The sequence below is a fragment of the Herpailurus yagouaroundi genome, unplaced genomic scaffold (assembly GCF_014898765.1).
Source record: "Herpailurus yagouaroundi ecotype Mexico unplaced genomic scaffold, PumYag 569, whole genome shotgun sequence".
Classification (NCBI taxonomy): domain Eukaryota; kingdom Metazoa; phylum Chordata; class Mammalia; order Carnivora; family Felidae; genus Herpailurus; species Herpailurus yagouaroundi.
In genome coordinates, this window is record NW_024412786.1 from 761,577 (window position 1) to 770,292 (window position 8,716).

The window sequence follows — 8,716 nt, forward strand, 5'->3', positions numbered from 1 at the left end:
ATCAGACACTGCCCAACAATTTTCCAGAGTTATTTCAGAGTGACTGTGCCATTTTGCATTCCCACCAGCAACGTGGGAAACTTCTAGTGGTTCTGCATCCTCGTACTTGTGATTGTCAGTGGGGTTTTTTTTTTGTTTGTTTGGGTTTGGTTTTTGTTTTTTAATTTTTTTAATGTTTATTTATTTTTGAGAGAGAGACACACACACAGAGCGGGAGCGGGGAAGAGGCAGAGAGAGAGGGAGACACAGAATCCAAAGTAGGTTCCGGTAGGTGTGGCAGCACAGAGCCCGATGCGGGGCTCGAACTCACGAACTGTGAGATCATGACCTGGGCCGAAGGCGGATGCTCAACCGACTGAGCCACCCAGGCGCCCCTCTTTTCTCCATGTTTTAACTGAGTTGTTGGCCTTTTTACCCTTGACTTTGAAGGGTTCTTTATACAAGCTGGATAGAAGTCCTTTGTCAAATATGCTATTTGTAAAGAATTTCTCCCCATCTTAGCTTGTCTTTTCATTTGGTTTCTTCCACCGAGTATCAGTTGGGTTTTGGTGAAGTCCAGTTCAACAGTTTTTTCTTTCATGGATTATCCTTTTGGTATCATAGCTACAAACTCTTCATCTAGTGAGAATTTCTCCTTTGTTTCCCTCTGAAAGCTGTATACTTTTGTTAAGTAATGAAATTGAACCAACTAAATCCAGAGATCTAACAGGCTTTGTTAAACCATTCCTGTAGGGCGGGCTCGCCATGTGGCAAGCAGAGAGGCGCTCCAAGGAGTTAAACAAAATGGAAGGTTCTTATTAGCAAGAAAAGATTGGTCCAGGCAGGCCTGCTTTCTAGGGGAAAAGGCAAGGGGTCTTATCATGACCTCATCTTTCTTTGCAGGGTGGAGGGGACCCAGGTGCTCACTGATGCTGATGGAAAGAAAAGTTTCCTGACTGGTTGAGGCCACATTTCTGGGGGAGGTTGAAACTCCAATCAGATCGGGGATTGAGCCTCAGTTTGGGAATGTAATCTAAGCGATGCCATGTGGGGCCTGCCGTCTTCTTTTTGAGCAACCTCAATAAACCCAACTTAAATAAAAAGACTATTCTGGAGGGGCGCCCGGCTGGCTCAGTTGGAAGAGCATGCGGCTCTTGATCTTGGGGTCGTGAGTTTGAGCCACACGTCGGGTGTAGAGATAACTTAAATAAATAAATAAATACTTAAAAAAAAAAAAAAGACTAGTTCGTGGAAAGTAAGAACGTGACAATCAGGGCTCGTTCAATTATTTTATGAAATGATTAGAGAGAGCACCTTGTTTTCATTACTTACATATTAACAACCCTCTGTTAAAAGGGAAGTTTACGCTGAACTACATTCCAAAGCCATCTCCCGGACCAAGGCACGGATATTTTCCGAGGGAGATCGGCGACTCCCTCCCACAACCGCTCTCTGCACATTCCAGACATCCTGGGAGTCCTTAAAACATGCCAGTTCCCGGTGCCCACCCCAGAGGGACGAAATCAGAATGTCTGGGTGTGGGGCCTGTGCCTCAGAATATTTTAGGAGCTCCCAGGAGATTCTGACATGCAGCTAGGATTGGAAATGACTGTTTCAGGCCCCGAAGACTCTGGACATTTCTGTACCTTTACATATGAAATTGCTCCAGGAAAGAAAAAGGCCTAGTGACCAGCCCGCTGAGAGCAGGGCTTGAGAGATGGGACCCCAGCAGGGTGGGGATCGAGGATAAGATGAAGTAGCAATGCCAGAGAAGAGGGGGACACCCCAAATTAGGGAGCCAAGCCCCTCAGGCATACCAAGAGCGGGAGGGAGAGCAGAGAACGTGCCAGACTCAAAGGGACAAGATCTATGCTGATGAGCCTCAGGTAGACCCCGTGACCTCTCTGGTCCTCAGTTCCTTCCCTGTAGAATGAGGATAAGTCATTGCTCTGATCGCCCCACAGGGCTGTGGGGCTCACGTGGGAGCAGCCCTCTCAGCTTTCCAGCACTTTCCGACACATTTCATTCCTGTAAAAACCCTGTGATGTAACAGGATAAGGATGACACAGGGCCGACCGGCCGAGTGATTTGTCAGAAGGTCACAGAGCGGGTCTCGGGGTCCTCGATTCGGGAACCAGCTCTTCCTGTCTCCTGGTCAGGAGCTCTCCACTGATTATCCTCTTGAACGTGGTTCCCAAGGCATACAGCCCGAGTTCAAGTCCTGCTGTCTCTACGAGCTTAGAGGTCATGGCTTTGGGCAAATTCAGCGCATCCGCGTGGCAAGGTACGAACAGTTACATCAACCCAGCGGGATGGTTGTGAAGTGAGGAGTCAAAATTGCTTAAAATGCTGCGTACTGACTTGGAACTCAATAAACGGTGGCGCTTGCCGGACATGTGAGCAATCAAATGTCGCCCCCTCCCCCCCAACCCCCTCCCCCGGCATGAGCAGAACCAGGCGGATGGCCCCGTGCTCCCGGCCACTCAAGGACATTCTCAACCAGGTCTCCAGGCATGGCGCTTGGCACACCTCCTGGGAAGCCAGGGAGGTGAGAACGCGGGCCGCGTCAGGGATGTCCGGCCCTGCTGCGCCTCTCACGGGGTCCCCTCGGCGCGGGGCCCAGATGCTAGAGTCTGGGAAAAATGACCCGCGCTCCCACCCCCCAAGTCGTGGAGAAGGAGGGAGGGTCCCAGGACTACACGCGTGTCTGCTGAGCACACGTTCATTAGGTGTGTGTTCACGTGCCTGTGTGGTTGCGTTTCCGCACCTGTGTCGTCATGACGCCATGTGTCCCAGCATCTTTCCGACGTGTCCAAGCACCACTCCCAGAAGTCCCCGTGGAGTCCCTTCCCTCCTCGGAGGCTGACCCTCGAGCCCAGCACCCCCCCCACTCGTGGTGTCCATGGCCACGGTGAGGCTCCTCCTTAGATTCCCCTCCTCGCCTTGGGATGCCATTCTCTCTTGGCTGGTGTCCTGACCGGCAGCTCGGGCAGGGAGCAGGATCTCGGGGGGGGGGGGGGGGGGGGGTCACACAGCTCAAGGCAGTGGGGCGGACGTCTGCCAGCCCGTCCTCCCATCCACACAACCTGAGCAGGAAGCATTATCGCCCCTTGTTCAGGTGCAGGAACCGGGGCTCCCGGACGGTGATGACTGGCTCAAGGTCACTTGTGTGAAAAGGCTGAGCTGGGTCTCTCCTCTGCCCACGTCTCCCACCGGCTGCCCCCCGTGGCCCTGCCTTCCACACCCCAGTCCTTGCCATCAGTGTTCCACCCAGGACACCCCAGCTGCAAGAATCGACACTTTCCCGCTTCCTCTTCCTTCTATGTTCCTGATCCCGGGAATGACGTCGGCACTCTAACCCTTTACTCCAGGCTTTCCAGTCCCCAGAGAGGGCCATCCCAAGTCTTCCATTCCCCTCACACACCCCTTCCCTCCACCCACCCTCCACGTCCACCCCCACCACCTGTGTCCAGTCCCAAAGTCCGGTCAATGCTAACTCTAGAAGTTTCTCCTGAATTCACCTCCTCGTCCATCTCCCACCCCCTGAATTGGCTCGGGGCAGCCCTGGCCCGGCCTCTGTGACCCCCACAGCCTCCTGACCACCCCCTGCTACCCCACATCCCGTCTCCCCAAGACCCACTGTGGCCTTCCCAAAGGGTACATGTGGCCTCAGGGCACAGGGCACGCCCTTTGGGCAGCGGCTCCCAGGCCCTCCTGAGCGGCCCTTCCTCAGCCCTCCTCCCCCTCTGCCCCACCCGGGATGACTGAATGGCGTGCCCCCCTCCTCACCACGGAGCTGGCTCCTGCCTCCGCTCCCCTGCACATCTGGCTGTCTCTGCCTCCCATCACCTCCCCTCCTCCCCTCCTCCCCCTCGCCCCCCACACCAGACACCCCTCTCCGAGAAGCTGCCCCCCAGGGCCCCAGCCTGGCTCGGCTGCCACTCCGTGGGGTCCCCAGGCCCCTAGGACGTCCCCCTCCCTCTGCATGGATCATGTCTCGCTGGCATTCCCTGTGCCTGTCTGCACCTCCCCCTGGGCGGGATCCTGTATGCTGCCCCTCCCCCCTTCACCTCCAGGATCCGGTGAAGGGCCTGGCTTGGCATGGGGGCCCAGGGATGGTGAACACGAAGGGGCTACTCACCTCATCCCTAAATGCCTAAGCCCTCAGCTGGGGCGCTGTCAACAGGATCCCAAATCTGAGCTTGTTCCCTCCCTGGATGAGGAAACAGAGGGACACTGGGGACAGGACAGCTCCCTTCCAGAGCGAGGCCAGACAGCCTTCGCTTTTCCAGCTGATAAGTAAGACATGCTTTTCAGGAATGTTCCATTCCCGGGAATCAATGCACGAACCCCCCGGCTTGTTCCTTTTCAGCTGCACGCCACTGAGTGCAACTTCACCTGCAACTTCAAAGACACAGAAAGGCGGGGCTACTGGAACCTGATAGTTCACGGCCTAGGCAAGAACCGTCTGGAACAGAGAGGAAAAGACTGAAGAAGGAAGGAGAGGGACAGAGGTGCTGTGGGGCGGGGGGGGGGGGGGGGAAAGAACCTTTGGCCGGAGCAGAGGCCACACGATGGGGATCAGTTCACCTCCCAGAGACTGAAGGTGTTCCCCCCCTCCGCCCACAGACACAGCATCAAGGCTCCTCTGTGGGCTGCATGGGGGCAAGGGGGGCCCCTAAGGCCCAGACAGACACAGCTTCTAGAACAAGAATCCGGCTCCCTTCGTGTTTCACTCGCTGTGCCTTCCCCTCCCTACAGGCCAGGCATGCGGTCAAGCCCTGGGGACACAGACAGGAGCTATCCACTCGGAAAAGACCTCATAGTCCGTCCCCCCGCCACCGCCTCCAGGGAAAAATAGGCTTTTATATAATAACGGCATGTTTCCACAAGTTTTCAAACTAGCAGCTGGTGCCCACTCTTCCCAAGCCCCGCAAAGCAGACCGAGGGAGCCAACCCCCAGCAGAAGTGCCCTTATACATCAAGAGGACCTCCGCGCAGACATCACCAAGCGGAGGCTAAGCCTGGCACCTGCTGATCGCCCGCCCCGCCTTCCATACGAACTCCGAGAATCTCACTCTTGGTTCCATTCTGCCCTGCTCAGAGCCCCTCGCTCACTCACCGGGCATTGAACCCAACTCGGAAGCCTGAGAGGTGACCGTGATGTACAGTCACACAGGGACCCCTCACACGCGGAAGCAGGAGAGAGATACTGGCCCTGGGAAGCATCCCTGACCCGAGGGAGGGCTACATCCCGACTCCCACCTGAATATTTCATCAGCTTTGCTGGGGTAACAAACAAACCCCTCCCCATCCCCCGTATCAGCAAACGCTTAGCTCTTCTCCTTCATGTAACCTGAGGGCTGTGGATCAGTGACGATTCTTCTGGGCTTAGCTGAGTTTGGTTCATCGAGTTCAGGCCTTCCACCACCAGGGGTTCATTCTGGTACCCCGGCTGAAGGGGCAGCCTCGAGCTGGGACGCGTCTTCCTTGGGACAAAGAGCACAGGAGCTAAAGAAGCTGAGCCTAACCGGGGCACCTGGGTGGCTCAGTCGGTAAAGCGTCGGACTTCGGCTCAGGTCATGATCTCGCGGTTCGTGAGTTTGAGCCCCGCGGCAGGCTCTGTGCTGACAGCTCAGAGCCTGGAGCCTGCTCCGGATTCTGTGTCTCCCTGTAGCTCTCTGCCCCTCCCCTGCTCATGCTCTGTCTCTCTCTCTCTCTGTCTCAAAAATAAATAAAAACATTTAAAAAAAAATTTTAAAGAAGCTGAGCCTAACCATGCACGTTCCTATAAAACTGCTCAGACGTGGAAAACGTGTGCTCCTTTGCTCCCATTGGTCAAAGCAGACCACATGACCCAGCCCCCCAGCCCAAGGTCAATGAGGAACATGGTAATGTTCCAGTCACATGATAATGGCAAGGATGTGTAATCTATTACTGTGAGGGAGGGTAGTGGGGAGCGAAAGAATCCAATCCACAGCAGGGACACTCTTTCCACAACCGTTCAGGAACTGAGCTCTCAGGAAGTATTTGGTCAGAAGGGACTGGAGAGTGACAAGTGGGAGGCACTGCATCTACAGCAAAAGCACAGCAGATGGGATCTAGATTAGGTGCTTTCGGGCACAAAATGTGCACTACGTTCCCTGGAACATCTTTGGCAGAAAGTAACAAACTACAGTGCATTAGACAGTGAAGATGTAATACTCAACTCCCACTTGCTGTTCAAGAAGTCAAGAGATGGCAGTCCCAGGATTTGTCAGATGGTCTATGATGCCATCAAGCTCCCGGCTCCTGTCATCAGGTCCTTCTCAAGAGCTACGGTATCAGCCCTCATGGAGGCAAAGCGGCTGCAGCAGCTCCGTATGTCACATTCTCACATGAAAGCATCCAAAGGCAGAACAGACTTGTTTATCATGAGTCTCTCTTTTTATCAGGGAGCAAAATCCTTCCCAGAAACCTTGCAGGCAGCCTGGCTATTCACAGAGATCATCACTATTTGAGGGAGGGGCCCATGTTGGTTGGGAAGTGTAAGTAGACGGCTATTTAAGAAAACAACAGTGTCTTCCATGGCTCTTGATTTAAAAAAAAAAAAAAAAAAGGATTCAAGAGTATCCACAGGCAAGAATGGCATTTAAACCCATCAGACTAACTCCTTCCAGAATTCAGGCCAAGCAAGTTTGAATATGGCCCAGCCCTGTGTGCTGGGAGAGCTAGCTGTTCACTGGCTGCTCCCAAAAGGCCGTTCTCTCCTTGGACTTGTTCTTTGCTGGTTCTTCTGAAGTCTTGCAAGCACAGTTTAGGGTTTTGTTACTCAAAGACCCCAGAGGACCCCAGTGCGGATTTTTCTAGCTCCTTCTCCTCGCAGCTTATTTTCTCCCTTGAAAATTCCAGCCACCCCACTATCCCCAATCTCCAGTCTCTGTCTTTTCAGCTTAACGAGATTGCCACATTGTTTTCTTCCCCCTGCCCCAAAGTGGGGTCTGGAAAGGGCCCGCAGGCAGAAAGCTGGGCTGCTTGAAGCGCTCATTTTACTCAGAGCTCTTTTCTCCGATTTCCAAAGTCCAGTGTCTGGAAACAGTCATTCCGGGCGTTTTGCCAAGTTGCATAGCTACTCGTAACAAAGAGCTACCCGAAGCAGGTACTCCCTGCAATCCTCTTGGGTGTACGTTTTACGTTTTGATAGTTCCAGCCTCGCGGATCCTGCTTTCCAACGTAGAGTCTAAAACGTGACATTTTTCCCTGGGTGCAGTGACCCGGGTTCTGTTGTCACACGCACCCACATGGGTCTTGGTCTGGTCGTGAGTTATACCGAGGAAACACGAGAAGTGTGCAGAACTAGTTTCGCTGATGCAAGATTGTGTTTGGCTTCCATTTTTACTCAGGAAATTCAGGTTGCTTTCATCTGGATCTCTCTGTGTAAGAGCCCAAATTAGGATCAAAGGCAATACAGGGATTCCGCCAAGTGTTCGATACATCCGTCCCAACTATGCTTTGGGGAGTAAGTGAAATAAACAAACATAGGACACGCAGGATGGGTTTGCAGCCCCACCGAATGCATTGCAAGCTGGAAAATCCCATTTGTAAACGTGGTTGTCTGCTAGATCTGATAATCCAGGCATCTCATTAGCTTTAGGCCAATATTTTTTTACATCTCTGAAAATTCTAGACGTTGTCCTCTCGGGAATCGGTTTCCTGCTACCTGCCACAGATCCTCCAGGGGGAAATCGGGATGATAATCGACAGAACATACTTGTGATATTTTCATAGGGCTTTTCTTCAAAGTAGGTCTCCTTTACTCAAGGAGATCTGGGTCTGTGATCTGACTCAGGTCTGGATGTTGGGTAAAAAGCTGTTAAGCACTCATCAGGCCTCTGAACATCAGACCTAAGGTTTTCTCAGCTGTGCAACTCAAGTATGAATGAGTTGGGTGTTGGGGCGCCTGGTGGCTCAGTCGGTTAAGCATCCAGCTCTTGGTTTTGGCTCAGATCGTGAGCTCACGGTATGTGGGTTCGAGCCCCGCATTGGGCTCCACACTGAGGAGCCTGCTTGGAATCCTCTCCTTCCCTCTCTGCCCCTCCTCCACTTGCTCTCTCTCTCTCTCTCAAAATAAATAAATTTAAAAAGACAGAGGGAGAGAGAGAATCCCAAGCAAGCTCCATACTGTCAGCACAGAGCCTGATGCGGGGCTTGAACACCTCCATCTAGCTAGCTGTCCCAGTGTAGAGGCTTCCTGAATACCCACTCCTACTGCCCACCGTGCCGACTCACCCAGTGTTCTAACACCAAAGGTGCATGGCCAGAAGTTAAAATGAGATACAACGGTCTTATGGAAGCATAAGAATAGCAGAGAAAAAATAAGGTGAGAGATGAGCAGAGTCAGAGGCTAGTCTACAGAAGATCCTTCCAAATCTTAGAGCTCATATACGAAGGGAGCTAGATACAGGTTTTCCCAGACTTGACCATCAACCAAAAACGCATGTAATATTACCAATGGTGAACGGAGAAGGTGAAATGAACTGGATCCCAGAAAAGAATTGTATGCTTTCGCCAAATTCTTGCCAGCCAATCCGAGCTCACAAAACGGATCCTCCAACCCACGGGCTCCTTTGCCACCCAAATCTGGGCAGTCAAGCCTAGCCTTGAATGGAATCTTAATTGCAAGGGAGTCCAGGAAATGAAGGGTAGCGTAGCCTTGAATGGAATCTTAACCGCAAGGGAGTCCAGGAAATGAAGGGTA